The sequence below is a fragment of the Vespula vulgaris genome, chromosome 9 (genome assembly GCF_905475345.1).
Source record: "Vespula vulgaris chromosome 9, iyVesVulg1.1, whole genome shotgun sequence".
NCBI classification, from domain to species: Eukaryota; Metazoa; Arthropoda; class Insecta; order Hymenoptera; family Vespidae; genus Vespula; species Vespula vulgaris.
This window is the reverse complement of record NC_066594.1, coordinates 1,167,501-1,180,355: the sequence shown is the minus strand read 5'-3', so window position 1 is coordinate 1,180,355 and position 12,855 is coordinate 1,167,501. Positions and strand designations below refer to the sequence as shown.

The 12,855-nt window shown below is 44.0% G+C and overlaps 1 long non-coding RNA gene across 1 annotated transcript in view; it reads right to left on the bottom strand.

Annotated features, from left to right (window-relative positions):
- Positions 1-281: 281 nt before the first annotated feature.
- Positions 282-12,855, bottom strand: part of LOC127066353 (uncharacterized) — a 31,466-nt gene continuing 18,892 nt past the window's right edge. The window contains exon 3 of the long non-coding RNA XR_007782362.1: positions 282-427. This is a non-coding gene — a long non-coding RNA (uncharacterized LOC127066353). The remainder of the gene's footprint in view (positions 428-12,855) is intronic.

The following is a 12,855-nucleotide window of genomic DNA, read 5'->3' as shown; positions in this document are numbered from 1 at the left end:
GAGCTTCTTGCCGATCTTTCTTTCCACGTTCTTTCTTCCGTGATCTTCTCTCACTCTCTCTCTCTCTCTCTCTCTCTCTCTCTCTCTATCTTTCTCTCTCTCTCTCTCTCTCTCTCTCACTCTCAATCTCTCTCTCTCTTTCTCTCTCGCTCTCTCTCGCTCTCTTTCTCTCTCGCTCGCTCGCTCTCTCTCTCGCTCTCTCTCTCTCCCTCCCTCTTTCTCTTTATTTTTATATTCGTTGCCGATCACTACAACTCCAAACCCCGCTTATAATCGCTCCGCTTCTCTTTCGCTCTTCTTCTTCTTCCGCACTCGCACTCCTCCGCTTCTTCTTCCGCTTTGCTCGTCCTATTCTGCTTCTTCCGCTTTGTCCAGTCTTCCTCTCCTGCGCGGGAATTTCTCGCTGTAACGCGTCTCCCGCTCGAAGCTGCAAATCAGAAGAAAGAGAAACGTCATTCGATTTCGTCGACCTACCGGCGTATCTTATAAACGTAGCAGATAAATTAATGAACGCGTTGCATGCGTTTAAAATTAATTCGGATTATAAAGCGTAATCAACGAACACATCGCGTTAGATATTTTTCCTCGTATCTCTTAATGAAATATAATTGACAAACTCGCATCGGTCACCAAAAGTCAAAAGTGAGTTCTTCTTCTTTTTTAAGGAAGAGAGTAAAACGTCCGATGATCACTCGCGCTCGCAAATTTACGCTTTCACTGTGATCTATTAAAATAGATGTAGCTCGATTCGACGATAAAACCCTTAAATTATACACAAGCCGACGAGAATAGACAGGTAATACACTTATTCGTGTTCATCCCTTCGACATAAAAATAAAGAGAACGGATATAAAATTTTTCGAAGTTGACAGATTTTCTTTTTAAACGTTCCTCGATCGACGAACGAACGAACGACGGTAACAACAATAACGATAATAACAATAACAATAACGATAACAATAACAATGCGACGTTACTTACATAAAAATCTGCTCGTAGGATTAATAAGATAAATGATTAAACTAATATGGATGAACATGTAAAACGATAACGCAAATCCTTCGTTCGTTTTAAAACAAATTTCAAATGACTTACGCCACATTTATTCTCAACCGGCAAGTGTATAATCGCGCACTGATCTGTTCACCGATTATTAACCTGTTTAAATAAAATTATTTTTGTGTTGCACGTCTTCTAGTAGCACGCACTAGTCGACGAACGTTTACGATATTGACAACGGAATTTTGAAAAAGAAAAGGAAAAAGAAAAACGCGCATAAAGAAAAATATCTCGAAGAAAACCGATGCACCAAGATCCGAGCCCGTCAACGCACTTTTTCGACACTAGGATTTATCATACGTGAAAAAGGATGAGTTTTTTGTTGATGGAAGAAGAAAAGGACGACGCACAGAGAGCACATATTTCGATCTAATGTCACGATCCTCTCGAACTTTAATCGCACGTAGTTTAATCCTTGACGAAACTTTTATTAATTGACAGTAATCTCACGAAATTTACTAAGGTTCATTGAAGGAGTTGAAACGAAACACTTTGAATATTATTTCCAATCCCATCCTTGGACGCGTGACAGGAGATAGACGTTCGAAGAAACGTAATCGTTTGCATATAGAACAAATTTTTGTGCGAAGAATTTTTTCCGAGAAAAAAAGGAAAAAATAAGAAAACAAGAAAAAACTAACCGTTCGACACGATTTTCATACGAATTTTCTGACGGCGCGTGAGATTCCTTTTCTTTCTTTTTTTTTGTCTTTTTTTTTTGTTATCGTTCAGAAAACTTTCAACCGACCAACTTGATTTTTTGATGTCGTCTCCTTTTCCTTCGAACATCAAACACACGCGTATTTAATTTCATCTCGTTCGTGCGATCATTTTTTAAAACGCAGATATGTATTCCAAAATACGCGTAACTTATGCCTGTTGCCGTCGCATAGCATCTTTCCGTCTTTACTATAACTCACGAATAATTTTTGTTTTTTCAAACGTACACAGATTATTTTCAAAGGATAATGCACGATTAAGAGGAGTCCTCATACGTTCACGTTCGATACTCGATATGAAAGAGAGATGTCAAGAAATTCGAGAAAGAAAGAAGGAAAGGAAGAAAAAAAAAGTAGTAAAATAAAACAGATCGAGCACGAGAGAATCCTGTAAATTGAACGAATTTACGTTGACGTTTCACTTTTCTTTTATCTCTTTCGTTCGGAACAAATAAAACAGACGTCACATTTTTGACACTTATGCTCGCACCCCGTTAAATGATCGTACACTATACGTTGTTATTATTATTGAAAGAAATAACATAACGATCGTCGAATTTCGTTCAACGAATGAGAAAATTTCGACATAAGAGAAGATTTTTCCCGCCGGCACGGAGTAACTTGTCGCTCGTATTTTTCTCGCTTTTGATGAGGAAACAATGACACGCACTTTGCACTTTTTGTTTCTCTCTTTCTTTCTCTCTTTTTCTCTCTCTTTCTCTCTCTTTTCATACGTATATATATATATCTCTCTTTTTTTCTATTTTTTTCTTTCTTTATATTTTTATCTCGTTTTCATCCTTTTCCTCTTTCTCCCTAGATATTCCTATCAATCACGATCGCTGATCTCGTCACTTAGCTTTTCGGCCACGCATAAAGTGTTTTTCTCGAACATAGTCTTTTCCCTCCACACACCGCTCCCCATTATTTTCTTAAAGGCACTTGTATTCGTCCGATCTTGTTGAATGAAGAAAGGATCGAGTTGTTCGCTATCGCGACGGAACACTGCAAGCTAATACGCTGACGTACCGGGCATGTCAGAGAGGCTCCGTGAGTAAGGGGATGGAGAGGGGGTGGATTGGTGGTACGTTCGGTCGAAAGAGGGGAAAACCTACTAAATTCGTACGAAAAAAGAGGAGGAAGATGAAGATGAAGATGAAGATGAAGATGAAGATGATGATGGTGAAAAAGAAGAAGAAGAAGGAGACGAAGAAGAAAAATAAGAACGGAGTAAGTAGTAACACTGAGTATTAGCGTCGCACGGATTTTCTTGAGCTTGGTGTCGCGCACTGGAGAAACGATCACAGAAAGTAGAAGTAGAAGTAGAAGTAGAAGAAGAAGAAGAAGCAGAAGCAGAAGCAGTAGAAGAAGTAGAAGAAGATAAAGAAGAAGAAGAAGAAGAGGAAGAAGAGGAAGCGCGTCGAAGAGTATAAACGCGCGATAATAACGCGTCCTATAAAGTCGTAGAACTCGATCGTAGAGTAAGTAGAAAGAATCCAAGAATGATCTCTTACTAGAGATCAGTGGGTCCGTGGAATCGACGAAGGTAAATACTGTCGGTGCATATAAGCCGATGTAACTCTCGCGTGGCAGTTCTCTCCGGTCAGGGGTTAGAATGGCAAACACCTCTCTCGCGTTCGGTATCAGCCAAGACACTGTTCTTCCTTGGTAAAGACGTTGGCGGCGAAGACGACGACGACGACGACGACGGCGACGACGGCGACGGCGACGACGACGACGGCGGCGGCGGCGACGGCGACGGCGACGACGACGACGACGACGACTACTAGAACGGTAACGACGCGACTCCCGACGACGTACGACGACGACGGTGGAAAAAGGTCTCTCCTCTTCCGCGTTCGAGTCCTTGACGGAGGAGGAACCGAAACTGACTCAGGTCTGTGGCTCGCGAGAAACGCTAAGTCCTTCTCCGAGTCGGGGGTCGGTGGTGGCGCGCTTCTCAGACCGCGTGCGTCTGACTAAAAGCCACCCCCTCGTGCCTTAAAGAACGCGTGTTCGGGTAGGGGCGTTGTCTTAGGTGGTGCGCGGTCGCGAAATTTCTGGCCGCCTCGCTCGCCTTTGCTCGCCTTTCTTCGCCTCCCTTCGACTCCCTCGTACTCCCTCTTACTCGATCGGAACCTTGTAGGAGTCGGGTCCACGGGGCCTGGGCAAAGGCCCAGGCTACCCTGGACCGTGCTTAAGCCTCGTACGAATCCTTCCAGGTCGAAAATCCACCTAGCCGAGAAGGAAAAAGCCGAGTACGTCGTAGGACAGGAGTTTTCAAGCCACCCCTCTTTTCCTTTGCCCCCACCAAACGACGTAGGAGCGTGGCGCGCGCTCTGTCTCCCCTTTCCTCAGACCTTTCTCTCCCTTGCCTTCGCCGCCGCCACCGTCGCCGCCGACGACGCCACCACCGTCCTCCCCCGCCGCACGCAAACTACCCTTAGCCGCCGGGTGGGAGCCGGAGACTCCGTCGACGCCTCGAACGGGGGTAAACGTCGTATAAGGGGTGAGAAAGAGAGTGGGAGATCTCTCCTTTTCTAATTTCTTCTCCTTTCCTCCTCCGCGCTTACCTTCTCGCCTACCCCACTCGCGCTTACCCTTCTCTCCCTTCCTTTTTCCACTCTCTCTTTCTCTCTCTCTCTCTCTCTCTTTCTCCCTCTCTCTACCTATCGCACTTTCGCACTCTACACCTATCTATCTATCCATCCATCTATCTATCTATCTATCTATGTATCTATCTATCCGTCTTTCTTCCTTTCTCCGACACTCCGAGTTACGCTCGCAGAAGAAGGAAATTCAGTAAGGAGTCCTCCTTTTTCCCGTCGTTTCTCTTTTATATGCTACTTTACGGATACTTTGACTTACTCCGAGAAATCTCTCAGATACATGTATGTATTTATGTATATAAATATATAAATGTACGCGCGTATGAAAAGGTTCTCTTATATGTCCCGATTTAACTAAAAAAAATACGCTAGTTATGGCAGCATGCGAACGTCACGAGGCAAGCTGTTCGACTGACTGAAAAATTGTGCGGGAGCTCTTAGAAAAGGGGGTGTGCGTAGCGAAGGTCCGAGGTGGAAATAAAAAGAAGGGAGAGAACCGTATAAAAATGGTCTCCTCCCTCTGTACGCTGTGCCCCGTATGGCAAGACGAGCATGACTAATCGTACCGCGGGGGAGTGGGGACGAGCGAGAAGAAGAAAAAATAGCCTTTTTTCCCCTTCCAATCGAGCACCCTACTCGCTTCCGACCTCCCCCTTGTTTTAGAAAGACGTTTTTTTCATTGGCTCACTCTCTGACAGAAAGGGGAAGAAATTTTTTCTCTCGGCGAATCTCGAATCTCGGCTGGATGAGAAAAAGAGGAAAGTAAAACGAAAAAAAAGAAATAAATTGAAAGAAGAAAGAAGAAGAAAGAGAAGAAGAAGAAGAAGAAGAAGAAGAAGGAAGAGGAGGAGGTTCGTGTCCAGCCGTGAAGTGTTAAAGGACGTCGACTTTGTAGGTAGAGTCGGAGTCGATGTTCATTTTGTGGTGTGGAGGGTGGTCGATGGTTAGCTCGGTCGTCTTACGCGCCCCTCTCCATGACCCTCTCTTTGCCTTCCTCACCTCTTCCCCACCTTGCCACCCACCTCCTACCGTGAGCGTCTCCACTTGCATTCGTCTAACGTGCGCGGTGGCCTCTTCCCTATCGAGGGAGCTTTCCATCCCTTCCACTTCCCACTGAACGTCTCTCCCCTCCACGCAACTACTCTACTCGCTCTTTCTTCCATCTCTCTCTCTCTCTCTCTCTCTCCCTCTCTCTGCATTTCTGTACCTCCATCTCTCCATCTCTCTCTTTCTAACTTTTTCTCCCACCGAGCGCGAGCCACCCTCTCTCTCTTTCTCTCTCCGTCTCTCTCTCTCTCTATCTCTCTCTATCTCTCTCTCCCTTCTTTCGACACGCTTCATCCCCACCGCACGACCAACCCCCACGCGCCGCATTTTTACGCTGGCCTTGTCCTTTTTTCCACGTGTCCGCCACGTGGAAATGTGGATTGCCTGAACGACCCTCTCTCCCTCTCTTTCACTTTTTTCCCTCTTTTTCCCTCGGTTACTCGACTCTACTCTTTTTCGCTCTCCCCTTTTTTACCTCCACTTGCTTTCCAACGCACGACCAACACGCACGTTCTCTTTTACCCTCCCTCGTACTTATCCTACACCACCCTTTGTCCACCCCGTAAAGAGTGCGACGTTGAAAGACTCCAAGAGAAGAAAGAGACGCGAAGAAAAGCGACACTCGGCTCCTCCCTACTGTCTCACTATCTCACTCTCTCTTTCTTTCTCTCTCTCTTTTTCTCTTTTTCTTTTAGCCTCGCCTCGCTTTATACGGAACGCCGAGGGTGGTTCGTCGTATGGAAAAAGTCAACGAATGAGGTAGCAGCTCGGAAAGGCGGAAGGAAAAATCCACTGACCTGCTGGGTCTCTTCCGAACGAATGGCCGTTCTCTTTCCGGTAATACGATGTAACTTTATGGTTACCGCGTGTTTACCTGTTGGCTCTTTCATGAATGAGCTACATTTTTACGATCCTCTTTTGAGAAAGGACGCTTCTTGTTTTTTTCTTTTCAATGAATAAGCGAAGAGGTGCTGAATATCCTGATTATTACGAGTAATATATAAAAAAGAGAGAAAAGAGAAGAAAAGAAAAGAAAAGAAAGGAAACAGAGAAGAGAAGAAAAAAGAAATCTCCTACTTTGTATGTAAGTACACAAGTCATTGCGGTATCTCTTCCGGAGTATCGTGCCTATCGCGAAAACGTTTTCGATCGATGGAGGGCGTAGAGTCGACAACGTGCATCGAAAACGCCACAGGCGGCGGGAGGGGAGCAAGAAGGAAAAAAAGAGGTTTCTTCGTGAGATTCTCCCTCGGCCGAAATAGTATGAGGAATAATACGCGTAAAGAAAGTATCCAGCCGCGTAGTATAGCGTGATCGCGATCGAACTTCCGGTCGCGGCAGGCTGCCCACGAAGTAAGGATTCGGTACTGTCTTGGTTCGTTCGTCGTGGGTGGAGTGTGCGCCATTCTTTCTCGGCCCACGAAAATAAGTAAGTACGTACCTACATAGGTTGTTTTTGAAGGAGAGAGGGTATTGGGTAATCGAGGCTCGCTTTAAATTACAAATGAAGTACCGGCTTTTGTATATATATACATATATATATATATACACCCAGACTACTACATACCTACATGTATATACGTATTACCTACTTATATCTTATGTACGTTGGTTTGGACAAAAACAGGTGAGAATCGTGTCTCGCGAAAGAAAGGGGTGGGTGGATCGGCCGTCAGGCGTTATCCTTCGAGATCCCAATCCTGATCCCGATTCCGACCCTCGATCCCGATCGGCAGCTGGACGAAAAGGAAGGAAATACAACGGGCTCGCCGCACGAGTGAGAACGACCGAACGACCGAACAAGAGGAGAAGGACGTGGAACTTGGAGAAGGAGAGGTACCGTACGACGTGTACGCGCACGTGCACTTGCTTGCACGATTCGGCTGACGGCCAGTTGCAACGTGTGCCGCTTGAATCGACTCGATCGAATCCCCCGATAACGACTATGTGCTCTTTGCGTAGGAAGACGTTTGTCTTCTCGCCCCGATCCTGCCTACTTTCGATCGTCCTCTTTCCTTTATTCGCAAACCTGCCAACGATACGTTCTAGAAACACTTTGCCACTACGACGACGATGACGACGACGACGACGACGACGACGACGACGACGTTTTGTCTTTGCGAAAGCAAGGGTGGTCGTTTCCTCGGAAATCACCTGGTATAATAACGATAGCGTCTTCGCCCAATTATATTTTTTTCTTTTCGTCAGACCCATTGCAACACGTTTTCGTAGGAAAGGATTCCTCGAGAAATTCATTTCACTTTTTTTTTTATTATTGAAAGAGATTTAAACTTATCAAGATTTTCTACTGTACGTGTAAACTTCCGTTTATATCGATCCCTTTAAATTACATCAAGGCACTCGAGTTAAGACCCCCAATGATGTAGAAAATAATAATGATTTAGTAAATGTTAAATCATAGTATTAACAATCGAATGATAAAAATAATGCTTTCGATCTTCGATATCCCTTAATCTAGCTTGAAATATTCAAAGGATAAAAACAACGTTTTAATTATGCGATAAAGTTTGCGTTCGATCGTGGAGCCGTGTGAAGGCACCTTTCTTTCAATCCCTACATCTAAGAAATACTACCCCGAGTCGAGGTGACGCCTGGTGGAGGATTAAGGAACGAGAGAACAAACGAGTACAGAAAAGGGTGACTCGTTCTTAGGTTTCTGTCCATGCTAAGCTTGACGGGGATATCGATTATGTAGGAAACTCTACGCTCTGTAAGCTAAATAGCGCTGGCTACCGAATTTCTTTTTGACTCGTTTTATTCATTATACGAATTGATTCGATATAATTAATGGATTTATCTCTACCTGTCCCGACAATATCCGATCCGATCGTCTCAGTGTCACGTACTTTGATTATCACGTTTTCACCTATAAAACTTCTTCGGTAAAGAGCTCTGCTCGGTGTCGTCATCTCGATTCTCGAGATCCACTATTTTCTATGTAGAGATTTCCTCGTTGAGACCATTATCAACGATCTAGACCGAATCGACGAATCGGAAGGCCCGCAGAACCGCGCAAGCCATCGAAACTGCGGCCTGGATTAAGAATTCTAACGGTAGGAGTAGTAGTCGTCGGTAGTAGGATGAAATGAGCGACGCGTCCGGCGCATTACGCAATGAAAGAAACAAATGAAGCTTAATAGAAAAACTGCTCGCGCTAGAAAAACCGCTCCGTCGTGGACTTAGTACAGTTGAGTCAGAAAGTCTCTCTGAGAGAGCTCAAAACCACCCACCCACCCCTCCCCGGCCTTTTTCAGAAAACCTGTTCCCGATGTTTTCTCGCGAAGGTACGAAAAAAGAAAGGAAGGAAAAACAAAGAAGAAAGAAGAAGAAAGGGAAAAAGAAAAATACGTGATCCACGAATAAGCGACTTATTAATTTAATTGTAATTATAGGCTTCTTATCGTTGAACAAGGGGGGGGGGGAGGGCATTTATAAATCATCGTCGTTATATAGCAATATGATGAAATACAATAACGATGGTGATTCTAATTAGTGAAGCTTGTGGGCGGGAGAATACAGAGTATTTCGTAATGACTTTTTGAAAAACTTTGATTTAATTATCGGACATGCTATCGCTGAAAGATATATTTATATATATAGATATATATATGTGTGTGTGTGTACTCAGCGAGTTGTTCTTTAATCATTGAATATTAGAAGTCAGGAGGGGAAGTCATCGAAGTGCCTAATTGTCGTCGGGAAAGTCAACGATCCGCAAAACTCGACGCGAGTCAACGAGACACTTCATGAATTTGTTAGGTCCGTTTGTATGGTTGGTGGCATTAATGACGATTGGGGAGTAGCAAGCGAACATGAGCCGAACTCACTCTTTGATGATTAGTGGACTTCGTTTCTATTCCAAATTTAGCTACATTAAATATTTCGCGTTAACGGATGCTGATCTCGATAGCATATTTAATTGGTGTTAAATTAATTGTTACCTCGCGAAATATATCGAAGAAAAATATTCTTTTTAGCTCGATGATTGCCCATATCATGATAAATACAACGTTATACGTGTATATAATAAATGACGAATAAATGAGATATGACGACGAGACGCAACGAGATGAAAAAATAATGTGGACTTTGTTTTTTATATTATTTTGTGTTTTACGAATTTACGTTGATTCTGAATTTACGTGAAAAAAAGAAAGAAAGGAAAAATGAATGAATGAATGAATGAATGAATGAATGAATGAATGAATGAATGAACGAAAGAAAGAAAGAAAGAAAAAACGAAAGAAAGAAAGTACAAGAGAAGAACGATGAGAGATCAGAGAAATTCTTTTATTTTTCCTCGAAGCACGATCAAATCTTTTGGCACGTTTGATCGAGATCAAAGGTTGAATTGGGCACTCGTCGAGAAGTGAACAGATTGTTACTCGATGAGAGGACGACTCGCAAGTCGATAGACGAGAAGTGACTAGTTCGTGGAACGCGTTGCTCGCGTTTTTCCCGACTGTACCATCACCGTCGTCGTTTGTGGCTGTGTCAATAGGAGCTAATCTAAGTACATATGCACACACAAATGCAACGCGAGAGAGCGCACGATGCAGCACGTTGTGCCGGGGCCATGATGCAATCGTGCCTCGTGCTTCGCGCGAGTTTCGACATTCTCTTTGCTTTGCACCGTGCACAAAGAGCTCCAGGACGATCAGTACCAAGGAAAATCATTCATTTTCAATGATTCCCTACCTCCTAGTCTTCATTTTCTTTTCGAGTCTCTAACTTGTCTTTCTTTTTATATGACAATATTTATTTCTCTCTCTTTTTCGTCGATTTTAATACACAAAGAAATCCGTAAAAATCATTCGAACGATACACGCTTCTTTTTCTTTTTGTTTGGTTTTCGATACAATAAATATTTTATTACTATCGAGTGGCTTATTAAAGAAAAGAATTTTCATCGAAAATATTCATATGCGTTTTCACTTGTATCTTCATTTTTAACTGTTAAGCGCGACCGAGAAGATAAGATAAGCTCTTGGCGCATCCAGGATCAAGGTGACCAAGATAGCGCCTTTAAAGTTCGAGCAACGTCTGCGCGGCCTTGACGTGATTACTTTTCTTTTATTTCCAAGAAATATTCTGCTCGACAGATAGAATTCATCGTGAATACTTTCGTTGTTCGAGAAAAATGTATGACGTAAAACGTAAATACTTTCGTTTGGCGAATTTTCGATAATTATCATCAGCAAATTGAATTCCACGAAAAGCAATCGATGACTGACAGTAGAGTAGACATTTATGATCGGTATTTTCTCATGATCTCGAGCAATTGTTACCAAGGCCGCGAGTAATGATCGTTAACCCTCTAATATCAACATGCGATCATTGACATAAGTATTTGATCGAGATAAATTAATCGGAAACTTTTCAAATAAAAAAACATACATGTAAATAAAATGTTAGTTGAAAGTCTAACGAAAGATAGTCGAAATAAAGTAAACTAATAATCATAATAAAATCGAGATAGAGAAAAGAATAAAAATGAAAAATGAAAGATGACAATAAAAAGAGAAAAACAAATTAAACAATAATAATAAATAATAATAATTTGCAAAAGTATCATGGATCAATTCATGAGCTATTTTTTTTCAATATATAACAAAGAAAAAGAGAACGCGTGGATTCGAGTATGCTTATACGTGTAAGCGTTCGGTTGAGTAACAATCGCAAGTTTTGCCTTTTTCGCGAAGGGTGGCGACGAGAGGAGGGAGAAGAGGATGAGGGGGGAGATTGAGAGGAAGAGGAGGAAGAGGAAGAGGAGGAGGAGGAGGAGGAGGAGGACGAGAGTACGAGAAGCGGTACGAGAGGAAGGAGGAATTTTCCGTGGAAATCATCGACGTGGCCCGGGTCATCGACGAGCTCTCGAGCCCAGGCTCGCGCGCGATAGCGGGCCGGAAACGTACACAGTTAAAGGTTAGCGTGTATGTACAGACGGCCCGTTCGCACACATGCACGTGGCTTAGGCCAGTGTCTCGCATAATCGGGGTGGTGGTTCCCGCAGAGAGCGCCGTACGGCGGCCTCCCATTGGCCAGTCCGAGGGTGGCTCGCTGCAGTCATCGATTCAGGCAGTCATTGGCTGACTCGGCCCTGGCCGCCATTTTGAATGACTCCGGGATCAATACGCGAGGTGCGGAAAAAAAATGCATGCGAGAGCGGCCGCCGGCGCGCCGCCCTCGCCGGTATCCTCTCTCCACTATATATATCCTTCTCCTACACCCTCCCTTCTTCCTTCTCTCTCTCTCTCTCTCTCTCTCTCACACACACATACACATAGACATACACACTTTACGAACGGCGACGCTCGTACTATCTACTAGTACAACGCATACTACCTCCTCTTTCGAGGATCGAGAAGGGCGGGGGCTCCCTAACGCCTTTCCGCCCTCGATCACCGTCCTCCTCCTTCTCCTCCTCCTCTCCCTTAGCCACCCTCTCGTCGTTTCGAACGTAACTAAAGGGGATGATTGCGTTACTCGCGTACGTATGTAGGTACGTACCTACACACATACCAACGCCGTAGACGAAATCATCGAAAAAATACTCGCGCTCGCATGGCCGAACACGATTTCGAACACGATCCTTTTACGATGAACGTTTCTATATAAAACCGGCTATCTGTGTGTATGTATATGTGCGTTTAAATATATGTGTACGTTACTCTTCATACTCTTTCTCCCTGTTCCCTCCCCCTTCCCAACCACCTCTTCACCCTCCTTCACCCCCTTCTACCCGTCATTCGATGCATGCAACGTTTCATTTTGAAAGCGAGCCTCCAGTTGGGAAATAGGAAATTTCAAATCGAAGCCCAGCGCACCCACCCACACCTCATAGCCCGCACCCCTCGCAGCCTTTCTTCGCGACTCACCCTTCCAACCTCTCCCCCCATTTTACCACCCACTCTTCTCCCGCAATCATCGCGTTGCAACAGCCCGGGCCGCCCGAGCAGGGGTGCGTCATCGTTCGCTCGGCGAATGGAATGATTTCGACGCCAAAGCCAGCTCTTTGTTTCCGGTGATCGTTCACTTTGTATATGCATGTGTGTGTGTATATGTATTCGCGTTTTTTATTTTCCATCTATTTTTTTCCCTCTTTTCTCTCTCTCCCTCTCTCTCTTTTTTTTTTTATTTTCTCGTCGTTGGTCGAACCAAAAAAGGAATCATCGCGTTTCCCTCTTCTTTTATTTCACTCTTTTTAACTACGCCGCTCTTTTCCCGTTGGTACTATTAATACTATCGTGATTTCCCATTCGGGGGATATTGAAAACTCGGAAAATCATCGGGGCCGTTATCATCGGTACTTACTTCGTAAAAAAAAGAAAGGAAAACTTTTTCAATATTTTCCCTGTAAATATCAGTTGACACGAGAGTTACGAACCTATCGTTCATAT